Source organism: Mesocricetus auratus, unplaced genomic scaffold, assembly GCF_017639785.1.
Source record: "Mesocricetus auratus isolate SY011 unplaced genomic scaffold, BCM_Maur_2.0 Super-Scaffold_4256, whole genome shotgun sequence".
Classification (NCBI taxonomy): domain Eukaryota; kingdom Metazoa; phylum Chordata; class Mammalia; order Rodentia; family Cricetidae; genus Mesocricetus; species Mesocricetus auratus.
In genome coordinates, this window is record NW_024429182.1 from 28946440 (window position 1) to 28959594 (window position 13155).

At 35.0% G+C, this 13155-nt stretch overlaps 1 protein-coding gene across 4 annotated transcripts in view; it reads left to right on the forward strand.

Moving 5' to 3' along the window:
* Nucleotides 1-13155, forward strand: part of Prkg1 (protein kinase cGMP-dependent 1) — a 1145204-nt gene that overhangs the window by 154276 nt on the left and 977773 nt on the right. The window lies entirely within an intron of this gene.

Consider the following 13155-nt stretch of genomic DNA (forward strand, 5'->3'; position numbering starts at 1 on the left):
GACATCCTCCTGACATGTCCTTTCCTCCCTGGAGATCACATGGTGACCCTCTACTCCTGACTACACTTCCCAGGATCCTCTTCAACTCCTAGTCCCACCTATCTTGGTTCCCTATTGGCCAACAGTGCTTTATTTACATATATACAGAAGTACTTCCCCCATCACCACCAGGTACCATGGTTGTCTGATTAGATGAAGTTTTGTTGTTTAGAATATTAATATAAAGATTCTATATGTTTTCACAGCTATAGAGTCAATAGTGTGAATACAACACTGTCTATTGACTGAACGAGACTGTGCACAATTGCACTGTTGAACATGCTGAAAACACAAGGAAATGGAAAGTCTTTTAGATCAGATAATTAGTGCCTTCAACTCTACCGTTAATATTTAACACATGACTAAGTTTCCTGTTATTGATTCTTTAGGATAAAGATGATGTTTTCAGTCACATATATTTCACAGAGACAATGAAGACTGAATGGCATATTAGCCGTCTATAAACAGGGATAATACGTTTCACAAAACCTTCAGAAACTGAGATAGAAATTGCTTTGATAAATAACTTATCCATTTACTAAGTAGATATGTTTTATGCCTCAGTAAATTTTAATAAGGATTGTTTCTAACTTGGAATTTATAACAGTATATTTTACCTTTGTGAGAACATTCTTAGAATCTGTCTGAAATAATTGACAAGAAAGTGAGCCCAGAAAATGCATGTACTAAATGTTCTATTTGGTTTGGTACATATGGCCAGTCTTCAGTCCAGAGCATTTATGTTGAGTGATTCATGACTCCCATAGTCACTTTCAAATTTTAGGTCGTTAAGATAAAATGTGTTCTGGGGCAATTCATATTTTCTCTGAGTTTCAATAACCCAGTTTGTAAAATTGGAGATCCTCATGGCAGTGTCTGAAGGTGTCATTAGTTACCACAACTGAAAAAGTTTGAAAAAGCTAATTGTTTTAATAGGGAAGGTTGGGAAAGTTTCTCATCAAGATAAAGCCCAAAACAGAATTTTTGACCAAAAAGTATTATTGTTACTAACATTGATAATGTCTGAACTTTTTTTGCCTATTTTACAAAATTGTAAGGAAGCTAAATAAGATAATTTATATGAATATTTGATGTAAAGAATAACACATAATAAAATAATAATGTTTTATTTGCTTCTATTAGGTACTTTAAAGTATACTTAAATGTTAAGTGTGCCTCTATGCATTACCTTTTAAATTTTTATTTGTAGTGTTCTAGAATATTCAGTTCTTACATAGTAGGGTCTGTCATCTTTCCTTTTAATGTTTTCACAATTTCCTACATTATAAGCCTCTGCTCAAGGCTGAAGAGATATAAATATTCAGCTAAGGTTTCTCCTGACTAAACCAAAACACAGTAAGCACAAATATAAATATGCACTTGGAAAACAATTGTAAGTATAGGAATGGGTTTATAGGGTAGGCATGTTGAGAGACAGTGAGCAGGGAGGACAGGAAAAATGGGAAGAAATGAATAAGAGCCAAGTACAGATTATGAAACTAGAAGCATTCTGCTAGGAATAATTAAAATTAGGCATCACATTAAATGTGTCAATGGTGTCATATTATTTGATAGTCAGACATTGTGCTAGTAGGATATCTATGTATAACATAGTTATCATATAAAGCAAGATGCACTTTTAGTTTGATTGTCTTCCAATTGTAACCAATAGCATTCCACTGCAGTAATAAAATTTCAAAACTTGGCTTAAGTTTTTCTTCATCTTGAATATTTCTTAAAAATTAGATTTCCATACAACCTTACAAATAGAAAAACACACTACAATTTCATCTCATCCCTTTCAAAATATAAGGGTTTTACCTTTAGCTATATGACTTATTGAATGCCTAGAACAATGTCTACCATACTCAGCATGCTCAACAGTTTTCATATATAGAACCGTCATGGATATTGTACTTATGCTATTGATTGTCTTAAATAAACTCAATAAAAGTACCATAGTCCTCTAAACAGATGCCAGCCTTTCTCTAAACAGAAGCTAAAATCCACTCAATATAACTTTCGTTGAACTTGTGCTTTTATCTTTCTGTCAAAATGTTTTAAAATGAAAAACTCTGCCATTAAATTTTTACAAATTTTAATTGAGGAAATGTCTTATTGCATAATTAGGTTTCTTAAGCCAACACATTCAATCTTCTCAAAGCTTATGCAGCAATGTTCTTGATATAGAAGGGTTCCTTTCATCTGTGAACATTAATATGTATAAAGAGTATATCCTGCTGCATTCAATGAATTGGCTCTGAAGGATCTTTCACAAGTTTACAATCAAGACGTTCATGAAAACACTCAGGGAATTGACAAAAAAAAGAAGCTTAATTTTCAGGTTTCTTTGCAGAGAAATAATGCTTGAAGACACTTACAACCCAGTAAAAGTATCACTATTGTTTGTGATAGTATAGGTTTAAAGATAAAAAACACTGCCTAAGGTTCCTTCGACATCTCAAATATATAAATGATTTACCATGTATTTTATAGTTTATTTTCATAAAGAAATAAACACTGATATGATTTATGATATACTATCTGTAATACTCATTGTCTTCTTTTTATCATAAAGGTAAACCTTGGTTTACCTTCATTTACAATAAATTTTTGATTTAACAATAGAGAACACAAGAGATATATTACTCTTTAGGGTTCTAACATGATAGTCAAGTAGTGGGAATTGCTAAGTTTTACCCTGCTTAAGTGTCTGATTTGCTTAGAGATGGTTTTGTACAACTTTGTGGTTTTCCCTGTGATAGAAGATTGCTCTTTGTTTTAATCACAAGGCTGCTTAGAGTTTTGGTGGAATTGTGGCATTTTATGAGATATTTGCTAATGACAATAACTTATTTAAGTGCTCCCTTGTCATATACTTCTTAGTCACTTGCTAATTATTAAACTTTCTGTCTTCATAATGAATGATTCTATGAGATATTATACCTATGTCTTCATAGATAGAAAAGCTGATGATTAGGTATGGTAGATCACTTGGGATAAAATTATTCCACAAGTATATTGAAATATGAAGTTGAGCCATGGTATTCCCATACCAAGTACTCAGTAATGCTAATTTTCCAAGAACGGTTTTGAAATACAAGAACATGTTTATTATGAATATCCCAATTTATTCACTCATAAAAAATGAACAGTATCAAACTATACTATGAAAAACGATACTATTGCAAGAAGGCAAATGCCTGCCAAGGCTGAGTAGCCACTGATCGTCATGAAAGCACCTTGGAGACACCTTTTCAGATCTTCTGTCATTCAGGCTCCCTGGTGAGCCCTGAACACTCGGCTGTGAGCTAAATTCTCTACAGACTATCTGGAATTAATGTGTCTCCTCCTTCGTTCTTCTCTTCTCACTAAAGGAATTTATGATTTGTCATAATTCTTAGTTCACCACCATGTGCTTCCTGTTTAGGATTAAATGCTTTGAACAGTGGTAACCCCATTTTTCTGCCTAAAGTCAATGACATCGATTTTATTTTCTCACATTTAAATTTTAAAAAAGTCTCAAGAGCCACTTCTTGGTTTATGACAGAAAGAATTATTGGAATGGACTTACACCCTATCCTTAAACAGTATCTGATTATCCGTAGCAGTTTTCACAGGGTGAGCTCACTTGATTTGATGCCTTTATGTTAAATTCACAGATGCAGGTCTGCATATGCTACATATTCTCACAACTATTTATTATTTTCATGCTGGCCATCCTCCGTAGTAAGCTTACATACTTCCTACTATAACTGCTAGTCCCCTAAAATTTTTTTATTCTCTGCATGGAATTAAATGACAAGAATACTGACATTCAAAGAGGGATTTTATATAAAACTGGACATTAATGGTAAGTTTCTCTTTAAGTTAGCATTCAAAATGCTTGCTGAGTGTATGAAGGAGTTGAATACATTTTCATATCAAACAGTTCTTAATAAACATAGCAAGATAAACAAACCATTTTATTTGCTAACATCAGGTGTTGCCTTTTTGCCTTAGTTTTCATAATCACCCAGAAGCTATCTTTCTTTAAAACAGTTGAAATACGTTATTTTTTATAATTACTTTAGGGAGCCACACTTGTAATATTTATGCAAAAGACCATGTTTAAGAACTCCTAATACCAAAGCAAAATGAAACATATATTTATGAGTGCTTATAAACATGGAGATTCTCAAATGCCAAATGTACATTTTTTAAATAATACTTCAGATGTGGTAGCAGAGTTGAAGACAGTGAGCTGAGGTACTTATATTCATATGTAATAAGGATCATGTTCTCAGGTGTACCAAATACAAACGAGCTTTAAATATGCTGGAGTACATTCAGGAATTATAACATACACTTAGAAAAACTGGCAATATTTGCCTATATGTAGAAAGTTTGGGAAGAAAAAATATAACTTCTTAAATACATAAACTGCTCTCATATGGAAATGGAATTATTTTGCATGAATCTAGATCACTAAAGGAAACATACAAGCTACAATGAAGTTTAAATTGAGTCAGCTGGAGAATCAATAATCTACTAATTAAAATGTTCCAAAAGTGAAATGAGGAGCTTTCTGTGGCGGCGAGAACCCATCTCTGGAGGCATTTTAGCAGTGATTATGTAGCACCTGCTAAGAGAAGCTGTGTGGGTGGAAAAGGGACTCCAGTATCTAAACCCCATCACATCTATTCTGTCATGTCCCCAGTGTGATGATTCTGAGCCGGTAGCTTTGTGAATTAGCATTCCCCAAGTTATCTTGTAAGACTCCATAGGTCACAACAGTTCCTCTTTACTACCTCAACCATGGGTAAGCAAAGATCATGGGTAGTGTTGAGTGTACCTAAACTTCTCATGATTCTAATAATTCTGAGATGGTTTTTGGACACATGATGGTTTTGTACAGTATTTTGTTCCATGTATTTATTTTTAGTTTCTCATGATGATTGTGTTGTTTCTAATATTTCTGCCTCCCAGAAAGCACATTTTGTTTGTTAAATGATGCCAACTAACTTTCCAAAGTGGTTTTATTAAGATGACCATATCTGATTTTGGCTAATATGTACGTTTCCATTTTGTTTCTTGTATTTGTGGTGATTTTTATCGCCTTGCATTGAACTAACCTACTGGATGGATGCGCAATGCTGTCAGCAGGTGATTTCAGCCTGCCTCTGTCTGACTTCCAATAAGATGAAGCATCTTTTCCTATACCTAGGATTCCCTGCCCCCTTATGAAGAGTCCTTGGTAGTCTGCTCATTTTTCTATTGGGTAGTTAACTTTAAATATATTGGAGCTTACCCCTTGACCACTATCAGTATTGTAAATATTTTCTCTTATCTAAGCCATGTATTTTTGTGTCTTAGTGACACCTGATGGACAACAATTATCTTTTGCATATGTGTATCTATAAAGTCATCCATTGGAGTTAGGTATGTGAGACACTAATTATATATAGACAAAGTCTCTCTCTATAACCTAAAACAAGTTGAATTTTATATTTTACTTCTATCTTCTATTGTTTTCCAAAATATTCTAAGAATATAAATCATCCTGAGAGATGACAAATATGCCTTGAATGCTCTAGAGTAGTTTCTTTGTTTTTGTTTTTTTTTCTCCTGTGAGAATGTGTTATATATTTGAAAAAAATGACAAGTCATTTAGTGACAGGTTTGGTGATTTAGCTGAACATTTTTTTGTTTAAAATATACTAAGGATATGTCTGTAAGTATCATTAAAAAGTAAAACATTTATTGTAAATTTCAAACAGACCTAACCAAATGTTTTGACCAAAGGCAGTGTTGTTGAAAACTGTCATGTTTAGAAGAAGGATATTTTCATTGTTGTTGCCTTGAGTTTTAGACACTGGGTCACTCTTTCTGTAGTTCAGGCTGATCTTAAACTTGAGAATCCCTGTCTCGGGCCCCCAACTGCTAGGGTCACCACCATGCACAGCTATGTCTGACTTTGACAGGCACCCTTAGCTAATGAATTCTGGTGTGATTGTTTAAAATGAAAACTTATCAGTTGAACTGAATTCATTATATTTAAAAATGTAGCATTGTGGCTTGTCTCAGTTTGGAAGATTTCAGAAATAAAAAATAATTGAAATTTGCCATGCATATAATTTTGAGATGGTAGCTGGAAAGGTAAGAAATTTCAAAAAGAAGCTAGTGTTATACCAGCAATGCAGTCGTTTGATTCAAACATTTTAAATGTAACTCTCACTTTTCCATTTTACTCTCACTTTAAATAATTATGGATTTTATATTTTTTCTATTCCCATTCATTTTTCTCAAATGCCATTTTTCTACTCTTCATTTTGAAGGAATTCCACCTTTGAAAGTATTATTTGGATGAAAATTAAGACAAAGTATAGTACAGTTGAAACAGTGGGAAGAAAGTGTGATTAGTACCTGGGTCAGAGTGTAACAACAGACTTGATAATGAGGTCAAGCTCACCTCACTCACCATCACTTGAAATTGTTGGGTGATGTGCATTCTAAACATTTAACAAAATCCTACATTTGTAGATTCCTTAAACACACACACACACACACACACACACACACACACACACACACACGTATTTCCTTGGAGGCTCTAACAAGATTTCCAATGACTTTTGTGGGAGGTTGGTTAGACTAATGTATTTAGAGTCCACCACTCTAATGAGACATCTTTGAATAGTGTGTAATGGGTTTGGCATATTCTCCAAGGGAGAACAGAAGTCCTGAAACAGATGAGCTTCAAACTGTGGTTACTGTGGCAACAACCCACCCTAATATATAGACCTGGTATAGAGACCATTGAACTCCATCTCAGATGTTCTTTTTGGCATTCTCCAGTGGTTTCCCACTTGAAAAATGCATCCTATAATTGCCCATGCTTTTTCTGAATTGAATTATTAGGGTTTGGAAAGTTGCAGTCTGAATCTGGTGTTTCTGCTTAGGTTATTCTATAAACTCCTTTCCAATAAAATATTTTCATCCTAAATCTCTGTAAGTATCACACAGAGATTTAAAATTATAATAGATATGACTTAAAAGGTTATTAAACTAAATTCCAGGGAATTTACAATTCATGTATATTTAATATATGGTGGAATTATTACAGAGTATATTTTTATTAGTGATTTACTTGGTTTCTTTTTGGTGCCTAATCTGATTAACTTTGCTAAGGTAAATTGTTCTGCCATATAAAACACTCTGGATTTTTTTACCCATCTGTTTTTAAGACAAGGCTTTCAAGTGCAGGAAATATTAGTCTTCAGAAGAGAAATACTCAATCAGTAGGTTTTTTGGCAATCATTTTGTTTGTTCTCTTGAAAGAAAATTAAGATGGCTTTGAATATCTGGATTCAAGCCTGTGAATGTAAATTATTTATTTTATCAATTCTAGAGTTTAAATGTTCTAAAATTGGAAATATCTTTTGGAATGTTTTCTTTGTATTGATTTTCAGATCACAAATATACATAGCAATGATTAGTAAGCCCTAAAGACTATACATCCCCTTTTTACAATATGTCACAGTATACCTTTGAGGGAGTAGTCTAAGAACATTTTAATTTTAATATCCTCAACAATTGAGAACAATAAAAACAACAACAAAAAAACCTCTTAGTGAACTTTTTTTCAAAGTGGCTTCTTTATTGGAATTAACTTATGAATTCATTCTATTATACTATATTCAAGAAATATAGGATTTATGTCTCTGTATTTCTGTGTGGTCTCAGAGACTGAAGATAGATATAGTCCTGAACATGACATGTATTTTGATGATGCTTGAAGGAAAAAAGACAAATGTGTATATGGACAAAAGCAAAAAGTGGTGATACATGTTAGAAGTAAATGGAATTAAGTAGGGTGGTTAATAAGTCCTGGTAAGTCTATCAGTCTGTGTTAAGACAATGCTCCCCCGGGAAAGGTAAAGTTGGAGCTGAGAGCTGAATGACAAGAAAAGACCAAATTAACAAGTGTGTGGCTAGAAGATTACAGATGAAGGAAATATCCAGAAGAGTGCTGGCATGTTAGAAATCATGGGATGAAGTTGTAGTGGTGGTAGAGGCAAGGATACTTGTTGGACTTTGCTTCTTTGTCCTCAGAGGTTTAGAGAGAGTTGGGATGTCAATGAGACATGCCTGGTTTATACTTTATGACTATAAAAATGGATTTTACACACAATCACAGTCTGGGATAAATGAATTATAGAGTCGTGGAAATGACCAGTAGTGCCAGCTGGGAGGAAATAACACTAATTGAAGCAAAATGTGACACTGGTTTAGACTAAGATGGCAGATGAGAGATGACTGAAGTTGGTAACATAAATTAGCCGAGGATGTGATCAAAGAGAAACTAGGAATGAACTTTTTTTTCCATGTGAATAATGGAGTAAATGATGGTGGCATTTTCTGAGGTTTAAGAGAGTGAATTATGAGATTTTCCCTAAGGTGGAAAGTTAAGATGCCCCTAGGCATCCCATTGAAGATGTTGAAAAGGGCAGTTAGTGCCCATGCAAGAAAAGCTCAGTAAAATGGTGGGAAAGAGATAGTGAGGTGTTCTGTTGACTAGACCAGGCATAAAGTGAGGACTGATGAATATGTTTCTCTTATTAAAGTACTTGTTTTATGGACAGTAGATTAAATGACTGTGTTAGTTAGAGTTACTACTGCTGTGATGAAACACCATGACCAAAGAAATCTGGGGAGGAAAGTGTTTTTTCAGCTTATGTTTCCATATCACAGTTCATTAATAAAGGAAGTCAGGATAAGAACTAAAGCAGAGCAGGAACTTGGAGGACAATGGAGGAGCGCTGTTTCCTGGCTTGCTGCTCATTGTATGCTCAACCTGCTCACTTATAGAACCCAGAACCACCAGCTCAGGATGACATCAACCACAATGAATCAGGTCCTCCCCATCAATCACTAATTAAGAAAATGCCCTACAGTTTTGCTGATCTTATGGTAGTATTTTCTCAGTTGAGGCTCCATCCTCTCTGATGACCTTAGCTTGTGTAAAGTTGACATAAAAATAGTCAGTTCAATAAGTCAAGTTCAGTTCAATAAGTCAAGTTACATATTTTAACATATCTTGTATTTATAGTTAAAATAATTAACAATGGGAATTCTATACACTGAACTGAAAATTCTTTCCTATTTTCTGAAAACTGATAATCTTAATGTAGCCTTTCTTGAAGAGTGGGTTGGGACCTTTGTAAGGGTTCCTTGAGATCAGAACACATAACCTCAGCATGCTATTTGTTTTCTGTCTCATTGTCTTCTGAGTATACTGCATAATGTTGTGGAGGCCACACTCTACAGTGCAACATTACAGCATACTTAATGCAGAAACAGAAAATACAGATAACACACTAAGTCAAAAATCAACTTGATTTCTCCAAAGTATAAAATAATCATGTTTCTAATTAACCTTTAAACACTATTTAGTTTACAATTTTAAAACATTGTTTAATCTGTAAAAGAATTACTATTTAAAGTGAATAAATATTTTAAAGATTTCTGCTTTTCTATGTTTATTATACACTTATCATTTTTATATATTTTTAGTTAAAATATAAGTACATCATTTACCCCTTCTCTTTTCTTCCTCCATCACCTTTTGGTTCTTCTCCCTCCAATCCTTCCCATATTTTTCCCCAACTCTTTAGTCTCTTTTTCATTTATTATTATTGTTACAAATACATAAATATATACACATATGCATATGTATGCATATACACACAAACACATGCACATATACGAAAACTGTTGTGTTGGTTTTTGCTGTTTGTGTATAGAGAATTTCAGGGCTGACTTCTTTGTTTTGGATAACCAATTAGGAGACTCATCCCTGAGAGAGGCTAATTCTCCCTGTCTCAGCAGTCACTAGTTGCTGTAGTTCTTTGTCTAGGGGGGAACCCTAAAGTATTCTCTCCCTTTCATTTTAACATAGTCACTGATACTGCCATTATTCTAGTCTGGTTTATGCAGCCATTTCTAGGTCATACTGTTTCTTGGACTTCCTTAAATTCTGGCTTTGACCATCTTCTTGATTCCTTTTCCATGATGTTCCCTGCGCAGTAGATGCAGGAGTTGTAATATGGATTCATCCATTGGGACCTGGATCCAAGGATCTGTTGATCTTTTGTAAGTTGTGGTTTTCTGTGATGGTCTTCATTTGCTAAAGAGAATCTTCTTTGATGAGGGGTGGCAGATGTACTTATATGTGGGTATAATGGTAATATTTAAAATGTACTTAGAAATTCTGCTGGTTGAGCATAGGGACGGTGGTAAATTCTTTTCTAAGGTCCATGCGCTCACTGGTCCTGGTAAGTTGGCTAAATTTCTATTACCAGTCATGACTTCTTTCCTGTTGAGTATACCTTAAAATCTAATGTACAAATATCAATAAGATAAACCACATGTGCAAAAACTCTGGGGATTTTCAATAGGTTATATTGTAATTATTATTATTATTTACTCTTATTATGTTTTTTGAGGCAAGGTTTCTCTGTGTAGCTTTGGAGCCTGGCCTGGAACTCGATCTGTAGACCAGGCTGGCCTTGAACTCACATAGATCTGCCTTCCAAGTGCTGGGATTAAAGAACTGTGCCACCATGACCAGCAGGTTTTAGTATCATAAAGCAGTCTTGAGGCTAAAAGTTACAAGAAGGACTGTTTTAAGCTATAAACCTATAGAATAATAACGACACTGATATTTGCTTCATGAAACATATTGTTATTGACTAAAGCTTCAGAATGTCAGATATTGAGGCCCTTCCCCTAAATTTTACACAAATAAGACCACTTTCCAAACAAATGTGTGTTAAACGAAGGCTTGATGATTAGAAGTTGCAAACTTTTGCAGTGTTTGGCATTTAAATCAAGGGCAAATCGCCTGTTCAGATATGTGTGGGCAAATGACTCCCATTGAAAGGCTTATTATTGTGTTAATTACATTCCATTTCACAGCTTGAAAGTATCCTTGATGTATTTTTTTGGGTTCAGTTTCACACTTTCTAATGTACTAGAATTGGGAATTGAATTGGGTTCCCCAGTAATTATCCTGAATTAGTGTAGCAGGCTCCTGAAATTTTTTGTTAATTAGACTGCTAGTCCAGAAGGAATAAAGGTATCAAATATTTTAAAAATCTACTCAGCATTTTAGGAAGGAAGTGGTTTTATACTTTTCCTATTACTCAAAGTCTCATTAGATCTGACATTTTATCTTTTGATTACTCAGTACAATAACTCTTCTAATACCATAAAAGGTCTCAAATTAAATAAGAAAGTGCATTACTTCACACATGGCCCCATGCTGTTTGTACAGTTTGTAGCTTTCATACATATGTAAGCTTAAGCTGTCAGCTGTTTATTGGTTGGATCCTTTTCTTAAAATTCTCATTACTAAGTGAAGGCTTGAGATCTGGGCTTCTTCCTCTTGTGCTACATATTGCAAAGAGCTTTTTCATTTGCTAGAACATTTACTTGTTTTGATATTTAACTGCCATAGTTCTAAGCACTTTTCATGGAATAAGCTGGGAAAAAACCTAAAACCAAAAGATGTTGTTTTCTTCCTTTTGTTGTTCTTTAAAGACAGCATTCTCCCTTTTTCTTCTAATTCAGCTATATAAGTCACAGTGAGAATTAAGGTAGTAATCAATCTGATAGAGGGGAAGGCCAGGTCAGGCACCCTCTCTACTAATGCACAGGTTCTTAGCTGGGGTCAGTCATAGTACCTTCATTCAGCAACTGATGGAAACACTGGGAAGAGCTCTCAGAGTCTAGTCGAGGAGAGGGGGAGGGAGGAGTGATAATATGAGCAAGGGGGCAAGATCATTTTGAGGAAACACACAGAAACAGCTGGCCTGAGCTAGTGAGAGCTCACTGGCTCTGGACTGACAGTGGGGAAACCTGCACAGGACCAAACTAGGCCCTCTAAACGTGGCTGACAATTGTGTGGCTTGAGCAGTCTGTGAGGCCACTAAGAGTGGGACCCTGATTTATTCCAGAGCTTGAACTGGCTTTTTGGAGCCCATTATCTTTGGAGGGATACCTTGCTTGCCTAGATATGAGGGGAGGGGCTTGGTCCTGCCTTAAAGCTATATGCAAGACTTTGTTGACTCCCTATGGGAAGCCTTACCCACTCAGAGGAGAGGAGTGAGGTTGGGGTGAGAGGAAGTTAGGGGAAGGAGGAGGAGGAAGGAAGTAGGAACTGGGATTGGTATTTAACATGAAAAAAAGATTGTTTTAAAATAAAAAAATTATTAAAAATTTATAAGTTGCTGGGCGGTGGTGGTGCACGCCTTTAATCCCAGCACTCGGGAGGCAGAGGCAGGTGGATTGCTGTGAGTTCGAAGCCGGGCTGGACCTACAGCCTCCAAAACAATACAGTGAAACCCTGTCTCGTAAAAACCAAAAAAAAATTATAAGTAACACTTAAAAATAAGTCACAGCAAGAGAAAAGGCTTAACACTGAACACATACAATATTATATCATGCTGAAAATTAATTTTAACTTTTTAAAATGTCATAGTTCAGTGTTTTCTGTAATAATACATTTTCTTTTATGCTCAGAACATAGACTTTCCTTTACATAGCTAAACTGCTGAACCAGGTCTCTGTCTCTCTGTGCTTTAGATTACAAGCTCTAGCCATTTGGTTTCAGATGTCAGGTGGAGAAATGGCCCAAGAGCAAAAGTCATAAATCCTGGGGGCTTAATTCAGATCCACCCATGAAGCATCTGTGTGACCAGATAGACATAATAGAAATAATCCTCCTTGTGATTTGTCTATTTTGTTCTTCAACTTTATAGATGACATCATCCTTTCTCTGTAACAATCTGCCCAGAGAACAAACCAGGGGCTGTTAAATAACAAACTGTCCTGTCTGTTGGTCCTCTGTTATCAGTTGTCCCTGTTTGACCCTGGTTTAATTCATGTATCCATCACTTCCTGCTTGAATTTCCCAATATTTCATCTTGGCCATTCTGTACTTAGGCTTAACCTTACTTGTATTCATTCTCTAAATAGCCATATAATCAGGAGCTAGATATTTTTAAATGTGTTCATTGTATCCCATTCCAGTGTTAACATTTCCAGTGCCCTCCTGTGGTTAAAAATGCAAAC